Below are 17,077 nucleotides of genomic sequence, written 5' to 3'. Positions count from 1 at the left end.
AAAAACCACAACTATGGTAAGCCATTTTTTACCTTGTGTAGCTAACCGGGGGATCCCATCCCTCCAGGGGCCATCGCCTTGCCTGTGAAATACTGCTTCTCAATAGCGACTATCTCCTCAAACTCGGCCTGGAGCCTCTCGTAGGTGGCCATTAGTGTTTCTGGAGTAGGCACGATGGGGCCCTTCCTGTTCTTCCAGCTTTCTTTGAGGAGTTCGTCCGCCAACATCGTCAACTCTTTGGCTAGTGCTTGTTTCTTGGAGTTCTTCGTCTCCATGGGTTGGCCCGCCAACATGGCCAACTCGTTGGTCGGTGCTTGCTTCCTGGAGATCTCTGCCTCAAGTGGGTTGTCCGCCGGCAACTCTTTGCCTAGTGCTCCAGTATCCATCAATAAACTGACAAACAAAAAGCAATCGAAAGGAAACCACAATCGCAATGAAAATGGGAAACGAATATGCTATGAGAATCGGTCGGTGCTTCGCAGAAGGAAGATTCTTGGAATGAAAGTATAGTAGCATCACTGATCCGCCTACCTTTCCTTCATTGGCACAGAAGAAAAATGGCAGAAGTGAATAGCCTGGAGTGAGGTTTTCTTCAAGGGGAGAAAGGGCTTCAATGAGCGTTCCATTGAAATGATGGTTGCTTCGTCTAGTCCAACTTCCACTACTGGTAAATGTGTGGGTTTTGTGATATGACGGGTCATGACGACCACACCTGAGTGACCGATGAGTCTCGATTGTAGCACCTCGCTGTGATTTGGTGGATGGCACGCGGGCCTAGATGTTTTGATGTCCCGCATGTAGATAGAGCGGCTAGTCATATACATTAGTAGTTTGGACGATAGACAAGGAGCTCCATCCTGGTTTATTAGTCCCTATGATAAATTTGTGCCAAATTTTGACTACAAATTTAACTAACCAAATGTTCATGCTTGTCACAAAAAATTACATCATTAAAAACTATGTTCAATTACGAACCAAAGGATATAATTTTTGTTAACATGCACTAACATTTTGTCAGTTAAATCTTTGATCAAAATTTAGCACAAATTACAAGGGGCCCAATAAAGATTGTACTCTCACATTTTGTTTTGAGGATACTCCCACATAGAAAAAATATAAATAATAATGCATGTTGGGGTATCCCACGTTTCTGATAATTTTAGCCATGGGCTTGTTCACAAATTTTACGAGACGGTGGTTGTTCACTTAGTGGAGGGTCTAGTACCAGACTTGAACGATACAAATGCGACCTGGCACACCGTAACACCACTTGGAATAAGCGGGTAGCTATCTCAAAAAACAATCAACAACTCAAAAAAACGGCAACCTGACACGTACACAATTTTAAACGATTGTTCTGATGGAGTGAAAAAATAAAACTACCCCACTATACATATATATATAGGCCAGAGCCTCCGCGCTTTCTTGCTAGGGTTGCTCTATTCACACACTCTCATCCTCTCCAGATATAAACGAGATAGCAGTGGTAAATATTGTCTTTCTACCATCACCGCTGGTTACAGATCTAGACGTATCCCCCTCCTCCAGTGAAGGGGAAGAGGAGCAGCGTTTAGGCCATCATCGGTAGCGAGGGAGGAGACCAACTGCCGGCCGCACCGTTATCTCTGGCCGAGTGCCGGTGCGGGAGGTCCTCTGATCCCTTCATCGCTGCCTAGTGTGGGCGGATCCGGCCTCCCGCTGCCCACCTATCCACATCCCGACGACCTTCAGGTATATCTTCCTTCAAAACCGGCCTACCTCTACTTCCCCAGATTGCTACGTTGTTGCATGTGCACCATTTTCTACCTCTCAGCCCCTCTCGATCGGATGGTCAAATGTCACCTAATTTTTTCTATTGTTAGAGGTAAAGCTACTTCATGGAGTCGAATCCTGTACTTGGTTCAAACAAAAAATAAAGGGGGGGGGGGAATTTAGTATGTACATAAGACTTGGTACAAACAGGAAGGAAAGGGGGTGAAAGTAGTATAGACTGGTCATCCAACCCGTCTCTTGGTTGAAAAGGGAAATATAGAGAAAACGCTTTACATAGTGGTATGACCAGGACTAGATTTGCTATCCACACATAGAGTAGGTGGCTAGAGTGAACAAAAATGGGACCAACCCATATATGTTTCTTGGATGTTTGTTTCTCGGGGCAACAAACTCTGAATCACCACTGTATGCCCCAGTTTAGGTACATGGTGCTGGGCTGCTGGTGCACCCACTGTCCATGCCCTTATAGCGAATATTTAGCAGTTCTTAATATAATGCCTCAAGTAAAATGAATCCATGCCACTGTTATAAGACATGACAAGTTTAGCCAATTGTTTTTGCAAGTAATTGTTTGGGACTCTGAATGTTTCCTCTGTTGCTTCTTGTGCAAATAGGGATATCCATTTCACCTCGTTGCCATTGCGACCTTTTGGTGCACTGCACAAAACACTTCTTAAAAGAAGTGACTTTTGTGCTATTTAACTAGAATGTCATAATGGAACCGTTGGTTCATTTCGGTGGAACTGCACAAAGGGAGATCTTCGTTCCAATCTTCATCATCCATATTAGCACCATAACCTTCCTTTAGGTAAGAATGATATTTAATGCATGTGTTCATCTCTATTTTGCGACTGCCATGAGAAAATAATGCTATTGTTTACTAGTACACTTGTATTCCCTCACTGACAAACCCAATTCTGAAATAGAAGGCCAATCATGTACTTGGTTTCAGCAACTAGTTAGGAGAAAGAGAAACAGAGCATGTAGAGGAAGACGAAGAAGAAGAAGAAGGAGGAATGAAGAAGATCACACGATGGTACCGTCCTATGTTATCCTGACATCTTGCTAGTGGTATTGTATTGTTGTGTTGCTACTAGTCTTAATTTACTTGGAAGACTAGCAACATGCCTGTTCGTTGCACGTAACATCGAGATGCATTTGTATGAGTAGTTCATCTTGTGAGAGAAAAGGATGATCGAGGGAAGTCCTTATTTGCAAATGTGGAGAGGGGTGTGGGTATCTTTTTGCAAAATTGCCATAGTTTCCTTCCTATCCGTCAGATATAAATCGAACGGCCTATATTGCAGGATGGCAAGCACACCATCATCACCAACTCTGTTTTTTGTAAGAGTAATAGAGTAGAGATAGATAGAGAAATGCAGCAGAGTAGTACTTGGCTTGATGACACATCATACTAATTAATTGGATTCTCGATGCATGTGTGACCCAGCTCTACACGATCAACAGTGCCAAGGTGATCTTGCTAAAGCCAAGGCCTCAGTCGAGGCCATTCAAGGGCTCCAGCAACGTATCCCTTACATGTGAGACGATCCTCCAGGGAGCCCTTCCACTTCTGTTGTCTCTCCTGCAAGGTCACTTAATTAATTAGGAGAACTTAAGTAGCACTAATTTATTGTAGCCTAATTTTCCTACCAGAGTTAAACAAATCTTTAGTAGCACCCTATGTTGAATCATGTATGTGTATATCTATGTCTGTGGAGGTGAATCATGTGGTGGAGTAGGGAGGGAATCTTTGTAGTGTCATGACATAATAATGCTATTGTTTTGCATGTCAATATATTGTCATTGGTTCAATGAGGCAATGATTTGCGTATTGTCCATCGTGAATTTGATGCTACTGTTAAAGTCATATGCTAATGCCTTTCTATCCTTTCTCACTAGGATAATGAAGGTTTCACCTTGTTCCTACTTGTGTAAACAGGGATCATGTTGCGCAAATCGTACATTTTAGTGGAACTGCACAAGAGAATACAATGAACTGTATCCCAGCCAGTGCTTTAACTCTGCTAGAAGTTCTTGATAATCTTTGATATAATCTCACCAGTGGTAAACAAGAGTTATTTCAACCATAACTTTGAGGTGCTCAAAAATATATGCTATTGAGTGATTCCAGTGAGTGCTTTATCATCTCTTCTCGGACGACTTGAATAAGCTTTTTTGCTCAGGTTTGCTACCAGCCTAAGGCCTTCATCCATATTAGTTTGTTGTCATCTCTATTTGTATCGTGCTACTGTGTTGCTACAGTCATGAGAAACTCCTTTATCTTTGCATGTTAAAGTTTTGCAATCTATGATACATGGCAATGCTTTGAGCGTTGAGCTAATTGGCACTGATTAAATAAACTAATACCTCTCTTTAAGCCGGAATACTATGTTGCTAACTTTACCCATTAAGATAATGAGGGTGCTTCTATTTGTTAGTGTATGTTTCATCAACTAGTCCCACTATTACAGTAATCTCACTCTCTCAATATATGTGCCAACAAGGATGCTCAATTTTGGTGGAACTGCACAAAAACTTTGGGTGCTTCATTGCCTCGACCGATTCCTTCCCTTCTTGTCAGTCACTTTATCTCGGCTTGCTTGCTTCCTTCCTTTCCTGTCAGTCGCTTATCTCGGATTCTAGTCAAAGGAAATAGTAATTGATATGCTACCTCACATAGGTTGGTACCAGTCTTTATCCTGATTATTGTGCTTGTCATATGTATTGGTAAATTGGTATTGTGCTACTGTTTGCCGGTTTCATAAAGGAGTAACTTGGAGCCTGAACTCGTAGGCAAATCATTGCATTGGGTGATTTCAGTAGAACTGCACAAAAAGATCATATGGACTGATACTTATGTTGCTGCTATGTATTCTCAAAGTTCACTCAGACAAGCATCGATGTTGACAAGAAGAAGTGCCTATATTCATTTGAGTATCAACCGGCGTCAACCAGTTGTCAAACTCCAAGTATTAGGAGAGTGAATGCCAAAAATATTGCTTGGTGAATAGCCCAGAAAAACACAGTCCAGTATTTGGTACCAACTTGTGCCTTTTGGTTATCGGCACATATGGTAGCGAACTGTATGGCATGGAGTCTAAAGATTCCAGACAAGTTGGTTGATGCATATATTCATCTGGCACTTAATCAGTCTGCATGCCAGGGATGCTCCATTTCAATTGAACTGCACAAAAAATTTGGGTGGTTCATTTTATCGACCGTCTCCTTTCTTGTCTGCAATGTAGAATTTTGGCGAGCTATAGGACCAAGATGAGCCAGTAAACAAGTTGGATGAAAGTAGTGGCCAAGTTGCTCAAACCTCCCTCGGCATCGTGGCCATTATCTCAAGGATAAGCCTACAAGCAAAGTTCAAATTGTCTGTGTTGCCTCTTATGTACTCGAAAGCTTACTCGTACAAGCATTAATTTTAGCAAGAAATACCTTCGACTAAACACCATTTACCAGTCTGTACCCTAGGTAATTAAAGTTTGTCCATGGAAGATATTGGTTGTGGTCTCAATCATTTGGATGCACAAACATACTGAACATGTGTATATCTGAATCTTTTTGTGAATTATCTATGAATATTGTCTTGTGATCTATCAATCATTTGGATCCATAGACATGCTGAACTTGTGTATATATGAATCTTTTGAGTTGTTGATTGTGAATGTTGGCTATGAATATGAACATGTCCTGTGAACCTGAGTTTGATACGAATGTTTACCTTTTCTGTTGTACTTTTGTGTGAACTTGTTAGTATGTCTACTGTGGGATTTGTGACGTGTGGGTGTTAACAACACACCTTCCCGAGAAGAATTTTCACCTGCTTGTTAGGGTAGCAACGGCGCATCAGCTCTTTTTTTAATCTTTTGGCTCTATCTTCCCCCCTCCCCCGCTCAACCCCTGTCGTAATGTTGGCCTCAAAACAAACATAGTACTGCGTTATTTTTGGGGCTTGATGAAAAATCGAGTGCTGCTTTCTATAGGTTGGCCCACCTAGCAAATGGGATGTTGGTCCACCACGGACTAGGAGGCTAAAAATACAAGTTGTATGGTGCAGAGGCAAGTAAAACAAACGCCATCGAGAGCCATCCACCGAAAAAAATCGCGTCTGATGTGCTGCTTTAGTTGCGTCGCCAGCCCACTCTTTAATCCAGTTTGCTCCATTCCCGAACCGGCAGCACAGGACGGAAGTTTATTTCCCCCTCGTGCTGCCAGGGGGTTGAAGAAGCGCAACATCGAATCCAACACCACTGATGGCTGCTTGTCCAAGTGATGTTCAGATAAGAAACTGCATGTTTCAGAGGCAGACATTGAAATCAACATGCACTTTTCAAACATGGATAACAGAATGTTGGAAGTTTTATTCATGGTAAAAAATGGAACTAGCAACAAGTTAACATCATGTTGATCAACATTCATGTATAGCACATCTTCATATGATGCAAAGTCAAAAAGATATGCTATTTTCAAAATGGCAAGACAATGTTGAGTGTGCGAAAAACTGGGTAAACTAGGGACGAAATTTTGGCAAGTGTTAGTTATTTTTCAACTGCACCAATTGGAATCAAACCCGGGCAGTACAACTTTTAAGTGAGAGGGCTGCAGCCACCGGGTTAGTGTGGTATGTTCAAAAGAATGAAGGTGTCTTCCCCAGCTCACGTTCATTCCCGTCCGTGTGCGCTCGCCGTGGCGCCGCCGTATGCCGTTGTCAACATGCTCAACAAATGAGAGGAATCCCGAGAGGATTGTATGCTGAGAGACTGACAGTGGGGACCCACCAGGTCCAAGTCGTACGCAAGCAAGTGCCTCATTGAAACAAAAAGCTTCCTCCTAATTGTATACTGACATTGGGGCCCACGGGTTTTGTCAACCTAGTCAATAAACGAAATAAATTTCCAATGATGCCTGTCATCGGGGAGCTTTTTTTCCAGGGGTATCGGGGATCTTTTTTGTTGTTGTTGCGGGAAAGGGGTATTGGGGATCTAGCTGGTATCAATTTTTTCCAGAGGGTGAACAAGTATCAGCTAGGCCTAGATTTTGTTTTTTAACATGCGTAGCCCACGACATACCGAGACAGTGGTTTCAACTTATTTTTTGAGGTCCATCATGTACGTACCGGTGGGCCTCCTAGCGTAGGTTTTACTTTTTCTTAAAGATCGGCAGCCCGGTGTATTTTTTTAATAAAACGCAGATATATGTTATCTATATATAAGAATAATAATGTTGTGTCCAGTTTATGTTTTCCCTTCTAACCACATTATATATATTTATATTATTAATATTGTCGTGACTTATATATACATTATAAAAACATCCCACATCTTATTAACTTATAAAAGTAAATGTTTAACAAAAGTTGGCAAGGAAAATCCTGATTGTTTTTTACTCACACGCAAGGAAAATCCTGGTGATTGCGTACAAAAGCTTGCGAAGATTTTAAGGACCAATGTAATAATAACGCTCTCATTTTTATTTTGAGCAATAACTCGCTAATTTGTTAATTTTATATATAAAAAATATATCACTCCAGTTTATTTTTTGATATTAATTGTTCATTCTAACCTAACATTATGTATAGAACAAGCCCAGCTAATTTGTGTATTTCAAGAAAGTGCAAATGGGTTGGGATTTCTTAGAAAATATTAAATGGGCCGCATTGACGCGAAATTATTTGTTCACCCAGCCCAGTAAATGGACTGTAAATTCTAGAAAACATGGGTTAAATATATGCCACATTTTTGCAGGATGACATGTGAGCTAATAGGTCCAAGCCTACGCAAGGCATTGTCAACTTAGTCAACATATGATTTTGACATCAACAGCCATTGGATTTATATCCAACAGCCGGCATGCGCCTTCAATCTCTCGTCTTCTTCCTCCAGCATCGCCGGGACCGCCTGCTCCGGCGGCTAGCGGCTCTGCTTAGCACGCATCGCTCCGAAGCGCTACCCCACCACCGGCCAGGCTATCCCTCCACCCCTCCACACCTCCTATTATTCCACCGATTGTGGCCCCACGCCGCACCAGAACCATTTATAACCCTTGTACCCCTCTCAATCTGCGACTCCACTGCCGCGTCTTCACATCTCCGGGTCATTCCCGTTCGTGGTCTCACTCCACTCGGCACGGTGTGGTCAACAAACGAGAGTCATCGGAAGAGGACTGTACGTGGAGAGCGTGGCAACGGGGACCGACGAGGTCCATGGTCGCACGCAAGGAAAGTTCCTCCATATTAAGCTGAATTTTTTTCCTCCCCCTGACAGTTGGGCCCACCGGCTGTATCTTCACACGAAAGGAAGTGCCTCCTTGTTATGCAAAAAAAATGTTCCTCCCGATGACAGCTGGGACCCCACAGATTTGGTGGCTGACTTGTGGGCCTACTAAGCTGACGTGTATGCAGGGCTTTGTCAACTTAATCAACAAATGATTCTAGCAGTTGGACCGTTGGATATTAATCCAACAACCGTGCTGCTTCTTCAACCTCTATTCTTACTCCTGTCTCTCGTGGGCGGCAGTCATTGTTGAGGAAATCGTTAACCGGTAGCTGCTCGGTCGGCTGGCGAGTAGGGGATTAATCGGCTAATCGGCAGTTAATCAACCATTTAATCAATTAATCGGACGATTTATTGGTTAATCGGCTACTCGGTGACCCTACGAGTAGGGATTAATCGGCAAGTTAACTGGTTAATCGGATGAATTCTTGAACAGGGGCGGCAGTGCTGCCGCATGATACGTCTCCAACGTATCTATAATTTTTGATTGTTCCATGCTGTTAGATTATCATTCTTGGGTGTTTACCAATCATTTTATAGCAACTTTATATCATTTTTTGGGACTAACCTATTGACCTAGTGCCCAGTACCATTTGCTGTTTTTGCTTGTTTTTTACATTGCAGGAAATCAATATCAAACGGAGTCTAAACACCGCGTAACTTTTTGGAGATTTTATTGGACCACAAGGAACCCAATGGGCCTGAGCTGCACCTTGGGGGTGCCACGAGGGGGGGCACAATCCACCAGGGTGCGCCAGGGCCCCCTGGTGTACCCAGGTGGGTTGTGCCCACCTTAGTGGCCTCCCGCACCCCCTCTTTGCACTATAAATTCCCAAATAATTTGAAACCCTTCAGGGTTAACCTAGATCAGAAGTTCCGCCGCTGCAAGGTCTCTGTATCTGTGAAAACCAATCTAGACCCCATTCTGGCACCCTGCCGGAGGGGGGAATCATCTCTGGTGGCCATCTTCATCATCCCGACGGCCACCACGATGAGGTGGGAGTAGTCCACCCTTGGGGCTGAGGGATTGTACCAGTAGCTATGTGTTTGATCTCTCTCTCTCTCTCGTGATCTATATCATGGACTTTGTTAATATAGTCGGATCATATGATGTTTCTCCCCTCTATACTCTTGTTATGATGAATTGAATCTTTACCCTTCAAAGTTTGGTCTTGTCGGATTGAATATTCAAAGATGAGAACACATGATATATGTCTTGCAATATGAATACTTGAGGTGACAATGAGGTATCCTATTGATTCACTTGGTAAGTGTTATGGCATTGAACTCACGGATTCCTACGATGATATTGGGTAATCTATGCATAGGGGTTGATGCACGTTTTTCTCCGACAGAAACTTTGGGGTCTCTTTATAGTTCTTTGCGTGGCTTGAGTATTATGAATATGAATTTGCTTTGGTGTTATTCTAGTACGAACTCTAGGATAGATCGAACGGAAAAAATAGCTTTGTGTTATTTTAGTACAAACTCTTGAATAGATTGAACGAAAAGAGTAGCTTTGAGATGGTTTCGTGACCTACAAACAATTCCTATCTTTTTGCTCTCCGCTAATAGGAACTCGGGAGTGATTCTTTATTGCACTTTGAGGGATAATCATATGATCCAACTATGCTAGCATTGTTGAGAGGTTGCACTAGCGAAAGTACGGACCCTAGGCCTCATTTTTAAGCATTGCAATACCATTTTTGTGCCCGTCTACTATTTTCTACCTTGGTGTTTTTATTTATTCAGATTATAAAAATATATTTCTACCATCCATATTACACTTTTATCACCATCTCTTCGCCCAACTAGTGCACCTATACAATTTGCCATTGTATTGGGTGTGTTGGGGACACAAGAGATTTCTTGTATTTGGTTGCAGGGTCGTTTGAGAGAGACCATCTTCATCCTAGACGTCTCACGGATTGATAAACCTTAGGTCATCCACTTGAGGGGAAATTGCTACTGTCGTACAAAACTCTACGCTTGGAGGCCCAACATGTGTCTACAAGAATAAAGTTGCATAGTAGACATCAAGCTCTTTTCTAGCGTCGTTGCCGGGGAGGTGAGTGCATGAAGGTATATCTTTAGATCTTGCAATCGAATCTTTTAATTTCTTGTTTATCACTAGTTTGGTTCATAAAAGAAAACTACATAAAAAATGGAATTGAGGTTGCATCATATTATTGATCATCTTTATAATATCTTTCCTGAAAATGATGGTTTGGAAAATTGTGCTCAATTGATAGAAGTAGAATTTAATAAAATGTTTGGCACAAAATATTTAAATGATGAGCATGATTGCAATATTGTTGGTGTGAACTCTTTGAATATCCTTGATGCTAGTGATATGCAAAGCCGTATGCATGGGGATGCTATGTTTGATGAAGATGATATTTTTACTCCCCCAAGTTTTGATGAGATAAATTATTATGATGAAAGCATGCCTCCTATCTATGATGATTATGGTGATGACATGTATGCTATAGAGAATAATGATAGCCATGAAACTTGTCATCATGATTTTAATTTTCAATCACATGATAGTTATTTTGTTGAATTTGCTCCCACTACTATTCATGAGAATAAATTTGCTTATGTGGAGAGTAATAAATTTTCTATGCTTGTGGATCATGAAAAGAATGTTTTGTGTGATAGTTATATTGTTGAATTCATTCATGATGCTACTAAAGTTTACTATGAGAGAGAAACATATGCTTCTACATATCTCAGTAATATCAAGTTTCCTCTCTATGTGTTGAAAGTTTTGAAGTTACGCATGTTTTGCCTTCCGATGCTAGTTGATTCTTCTTCCCATCAATTATTTGCTCAAAAAATCCCTATGCATAGGAAGTGGGTTAGGCTTAAATGTGCTTGCCATGTGATTCATGATGCTCTTTTTCATGTTTCAATTCTTATCTTTTATGCGAGCATCATTGAACTCATCATGCCTAGCTAAAAGGCATTAAAGAAAAGCGCTTGTTGGGAGAAAACCCAACACTTTGAACTACTTTTTTTGTGTGTTCACATGATTAGGCTACTGTAGTAATCATGTTTTATTGTCTTCGTTTCAATAAAGTGCCAAGTAAAGCCTTTGGGATCATGTTGGGTGATAGTTGATTTGATCTTGCTGAAAAACAGAAACTTTTACGCTCATGAAAATAACTCTCTTTTTAACAAAAGAGTGATTTTGAGTTGATTATTTTTGCATAAGATTAATATACAAATTTCTCACATGTTCCAATTTTGTCCATGAGTTTTGGAGTAGCAGAAGTATGATTTGAGTACAGATTACTACATACTATTCCGTTTTTGGCAGATTCTGTTTTCAATGCATAGTTTGCTTGTTTCCTTGTTTCTATGGCTTATATTGCTCAATATAAATTGTGTAAATGATATGATATAGTAGGCATTGTGTGGAAACAATTATGAATCTTGTCTTTGACAGTACAAAAAGTGAAATGGTTTGCTCTTTATCATACTAACCTATCTCACAAGGTTCTTTTAAGTTTTGTGTGATTGAAGTTTTCAAGTTTTGGGTGAGATGTTGATATAAGGAGAACAAGGAGTGACAAGACCCTATGATTGGGAATTCCCAAGGCACCCCAAGGTAATATTCAAGGAAGATCCAAGCAACTAAGCTTGGGGATGCCCCGGATGACATCCCCTCTTTCGTCTGCAACATTATCGGTAACCTCATTTGGAGCTATGTTTTCATTCGTCACATGATATGTGTTTTGCTTGGAGCATCAATTTATTTTGCTAGGATTTGCTTTCTTTTATGTATAATAATGTTTTGCATCTTTTATTTCAATAAAAGTGGCAATGGTAGCCTTTGCCATGCTTATTTTGCAAGTATACTTGTTGCTGTTTGAAAACAGAAAGTTTATCGATGTTGCAAAAATTCCCTAGAAAAGTAAAAATGTGATAAATTGTTGAAACTTTTTGCAAAATAAGCTATGATAAATTTCTAACGTGTAGTAGTTTTCTCATAAATTTTGGAGTTAGGGAAGTATGATGAATCTTGCATTCTTTACAGATTGTACTGTTTTGGCAGATTGCTGTTATGTTTGCATTGTTTGCATATGTTTGCTTGTTTAATGATTCTATTTGAAGATAGGAGTATTAAATATGCGGATGCATTTAGTATGAAATGTCAAATAATAATTTTAGTGATTTGCTACAGTATAGAATGATAAGGTTTTGCACTGATGTATACTAACTTATCTCACGAGTTCTTGTTGAGTTTTGTGTGGATGAAGTTTCTGAGATTTAGGGAAACGTGATAAAGAGGAATTAAGGAGACAAAAAAGCTCAATATTGGGGATGCTCAAGGCATCCCAAGCTAATATTTCAATAAGTCTCAAGCATCTAAGCTTGGGGATGCCCCGGTAGGCATCCCACCTTTCTTCTTCAACAATTATCATTTAGTATCGGTTGAGCCTATGTTTTTTGCTTCTTCACATGAGTTGTGCTATTGTTAGAATGTCATTTTATTTTCATTTTGCTTGCTGTTTTAATAAAATACTTAGACCTGAAAGTTTTTAAATAAAATAGAGTCCTCAAATAGGAGGCTAGGTAAGCGGCATTCACATCCCGTCAATGAAGCTCTTTAAAAGGAATCGCTCTAGTGTCTCACTTATATATTTTTGAGCATGGCGTGCTTTGTTAATTTTGAAGAAATGCTCTCATGCTTCACTTAGATTTATTTGGGAGTTAGTAAATTTTTAAGAAATTCTCTCTTGCTTCACTTAGATTATTTTGATAGAAAGAAAAAAAGTATGCTCATGATTTTCACTTATATTTGTTTGAGCTTATCAAAAGCAACATATGAAAATAGTCCCAAAGTGATAGATGTACAAGGAGGATATAATAAAAACTTTCATGAAGCTCACTAGACAAAATAAACTTGATTCTTAGTAATGGTTTTCATATATGACGATATGATATGTGAGTCATGTTGATGAGTAATTGTGCTTTAGTAAGAATATTGATGTTAAGCTTTGTGATTCCCTATGCAAGCACGAAAGTCAATAGTTATGAAATGAAATTTATATCCTACTTATGGTGCATCATTCGATGTTACTTATGCTTAATGCTTGGATAGAGATTTTTTGCTTTTTGGTTGGTCACTTCTCAATCTTTTTGCTAGCCTTCATTTTGCACTAAGTATGATCACTACTTGTGCATCAAAAACCCTTTAAACCAGTTTTGCCTTATGAGTCCACTATACCTACCTATATGCGGTATTTCCATGCCATTCCAAGCAAATTTGCATGTGCCATCTCTAATGTTCAAAATAAATTTCTCTTTTGTGTGCTCTACTACTCACGAGGCGGTAAAGGGTAGCCAATATTTTCCATGCTAGATGTGTTATTCTCACGATGAGTGTTTATTCACTTGTCATTGCACGAGAGTACGACAAAGGTACTAGGGATGCCCAGTCCCGAAATGAATTTAATTTATGTTGTCAAATAATAAATTCCTAGGAAAGTGTTGGTATGGAGGGCACCCATGGATACGACTAGCCATGGAAAGTGAAAGTTATGGTGAAAAAAGGAATAAACTTTATTTTCTGTTTGGGAACCACCTATGATGTATCTAGCATGGAAAGTGTTGGGATGATCCAAGTCATTTTCATTGGTAGGAAAAGTATGCCTCTCAAAAATAATTTGATCTCTCAATTTAAGCTTCGAGCTCTGGCACCTCTACAAATCACTACTTCCCTCCGCGAAGGGCCTTTATTTTACTTATGCAATTTTTATTTTGAATTTGAGTCTCCATCTTCTCGTATAAAGCACCAACTAAGGGGCACCATGATCGTATTTGAGCATTGGGTGTAGCTAATATTCGAGTGTGTTTCATGAATGGATCAATGATTGAGCATGATGGGCTAGGGATAAATTGCTTTAGTGTTGATATTTTGAAAGACACAGTTGCTTGTTGGTATGCTTGAGTATTAAAGTCTTCATGTCAAAACTAGACTATTGCTTTGAATCATATAAATGTCCATATGTCCATGCTATAAAGAAAATAATGTGATGAACAGGATAGGCAGCATTCCACATCAAATATTCTGTTTTTATCATTTACCTACTCAAGGACGAGCAGGAATTAAGCTTGGGGATGCTGATATGTCTCCAACGTATCTATAATTTTTTATTGTTCCATGCTGTTATATTATCATTCTTGGATGTTTTACAATCATTTTATAGCAACTTTATATCATTTTTTGGGACTAACCTATTGACCTAGTGCCCAGTGCTAGTTGCTATTTTTTGCTTGTTTTTTACATCGCAGGAAATCAATATCAAACGGAGTCCAAACACAGCGTAACTTTTTGGAGATTTTTTATGGAACAGAAGGAACCCAATGGGCCTAAGCTACACCTGGGGGTGCCTCGATGGGGGCATAACCCACCAGGGCGTGCTAGGGCCCCATGGCACGCCCAGGTGGGTTGTGCCCACCTCGGTGGCCTCCTGCACCCCCTCTTTGCACTATAAATTCCCAAATATTCCAAAACCCTTAGGGGTTAACCTAGATCAGAAGTTCCGCCGCCGCAAGGTCTCTGTATCCGTGAAAACCAATCTGGACCCCGTTTCGGCACCCTGCCGGAGGGGGGAATCATCTCTGGTGGCCATCTTCATCATCCCGGCGGCCACCACGATGAGGAGGGAGTAGTCCACCCTCGGGGCTGAGGGTTTGTACCAGTAGCTATGTGTTTGATCTCTCTCTCTCGTGATCTATTTCATGGGCTTTGTTAATATAGTCGGATCATATGATGTTTCTCCCATCTATACTCTTGCTATGATGAATTGAATCTTTACCCTTCAAAGTTTTGTCTTGTCGGATTGAATATTTAGAGATGAGAACACATGATATATGTTTTGCAATATGAATACTTGAAGTGAAAATGAGGTATCTTATTGATTCACTTGATATATGTTATGGCATTCAACTCATAGATTCCCGCGGTGAAATTGGGGTAATCTATGCATAGGGGTTGATGCACGTTTTTCTTCGGCGGAAACTTTGGGGTCTCTTTATAGTACTTTGTGTGGATTGAGTATTATGAATATGAATTTGCTTTGGTGTTATTCTAGTACGAATCTAGGATAGATCTACGGAAAAAATAGCTTTGTGTTATTTTAGTACAAACTCTTGAATAGATCGAACGGAAAGAGTAGCTTTGAGGTGGTTCGTGACCTACAAACAATTCCTATATTTTTGTTCTCTGCTAATAGGAACTCAAGAGTGATTCTTTATTGCACTTTGAGGGATAATCATATGATCCAACTATGTTAGCATTGTTGAGAGGTTGCACTAGCGAAAGTACGGACCCTAGGCCTCATTTTTAAGCATTGCAATACCGTTTTTGTGCCCGTTTACTATTTGCTACCTTGCTGGTTTTATTTATTCAGATTATAAAAATATATTTCTACCGTCCATATTACACTTTTATCACCATCTCTTCACCGAACTAGTGCACCTATACAATTTGCCATTGTATTGGGTGTGTTGGGGACACAAGAGATTTCTTGTATTTGGTGGCAGGGTCGTTTGAGAGAGACCATCTTCATCCTACACCTCTCACGGATTGATAAACATGTCATCCACTTGAGGGAAAATTTCTACTATCCTACAAAACTCTGTGCTTGGAGGCCCAACACATGTCTACAAGAATAAAGTTGCGTAGTAGACATCACCGTGCACCCGAACCAGTCAAGTTTCCCACTCCTATCCATCTGCGACTCCGCTATCACGTCTTCCCCATCTCCGGGTTGTTCTAGGCTGGGGCCTCGCATTGTCCACCGGCCTTGGTGCGCTCAGCACGGTGTGGTGAACGTGGTCAACAAACGAGTCATCGGAAGATGACTGTACGTGAGAGGCTGACGGTGGGGACGCACCACACCCATGGACACATGCATGCAACTGCATCCTTTTTACCTTGAAAAATAATGTTTTCTCCCCCTGACAGCTGGGACCCACCAGTTACATCTTTGCACGCAAGGAAGTGCGTCTTTATTACTGGCAAAAAAATTATTCCCCCCTGACAGCTGGGACCCAGCAGCCATAGCTTCGCATGCAAGGAAGTGCGTCCTTATCCTCCCTGATAGCTGGGACCCACCCGATCGAAGCGTACGTAGAGTTGTCTGTCTTGTTGCGAACGTGTACGTACATACCGGTCAATCGGTTACTCTGCAATGATGAACCTGGCCGAGTAAGTAGCGACACATGTCATAGTAGAGCCCCCCACGTAGCAGTTCAGGCTCTCCCATCTAAACCATGTACACGTACATACAGCCACACGCCAAAAATACGGCCACGTACGTACATATGAGCGGGGTCTCGAAACGCATACTCGCATATACGGACGGCCAGGGCTCGTGTACATGGAGAGGCAACGGACGGCAGAAACATTGTCTTGTTCATCTTCAGCCAACCGGCTGGGTCGGAACGGAGGAAACAACCTCGTGTTCGCCGGGAGCCAAGTGACTAGGTCGGAATGCATCCTGTTCATCGAGAGGCAACAACTGGGTCGGAATGGGTTGTGTTCAATGGGAGCCAACTGGCTTGGACGGAACAGCCGGAACGGGGTCTGGCTTACCGCAAAACAGAGGAAAACGGCCTTGTGTTCGACCGCGTATGGTCGAAACAGGGTCCTGTTCATCGGGAAGGGTCTGTCATACCGCAAAACGGAGGAAACAGACTTGTGTTCGAGCTCCTACAGTCGAAATGGGGTGTGGCATACCACAAGACGGAGGAAACAAACTTCTCTTTGACCTCCTATGGTCAAAACGAGGGTCCTGTTCATTGGGAGGTGTGTGGCGTACCGCAAAATGGGACTCCATGGGCTACTGTTCATCCACCGTCTACTGCCTCGCTCCAGCCTCGACGGGCTATTGTTCATCCACCATCGACCTTCTCCGGCCTCCATCTGCGATTGTTCATCCACGGCGTCTCCTTCCTGCATCCACCAGCTATTGTTCATCCACAGGCTCCTGTTCATCCGGCCTCCA

This window comes from Triticum dicoccoides, chromosome 7B, assembly GCF_002162155.2.
Source record: "Triticum dicoccoides isolate Atlit2015 ecotype Zavitan chromosome 7B, WEW_v2.0, whole genome shotgun sequence".
In the NCBI taxonomy this organism is placed as follows: domain Eukaryota; kingdom Viridiplantae; phylum Streptophyta; class Magnoliopsida; order Poales; family Poaceae; genus Triticum; species Triticum dicoccoides.
This window is presented reverse-complemented; position numbering follows the sequence as displayed.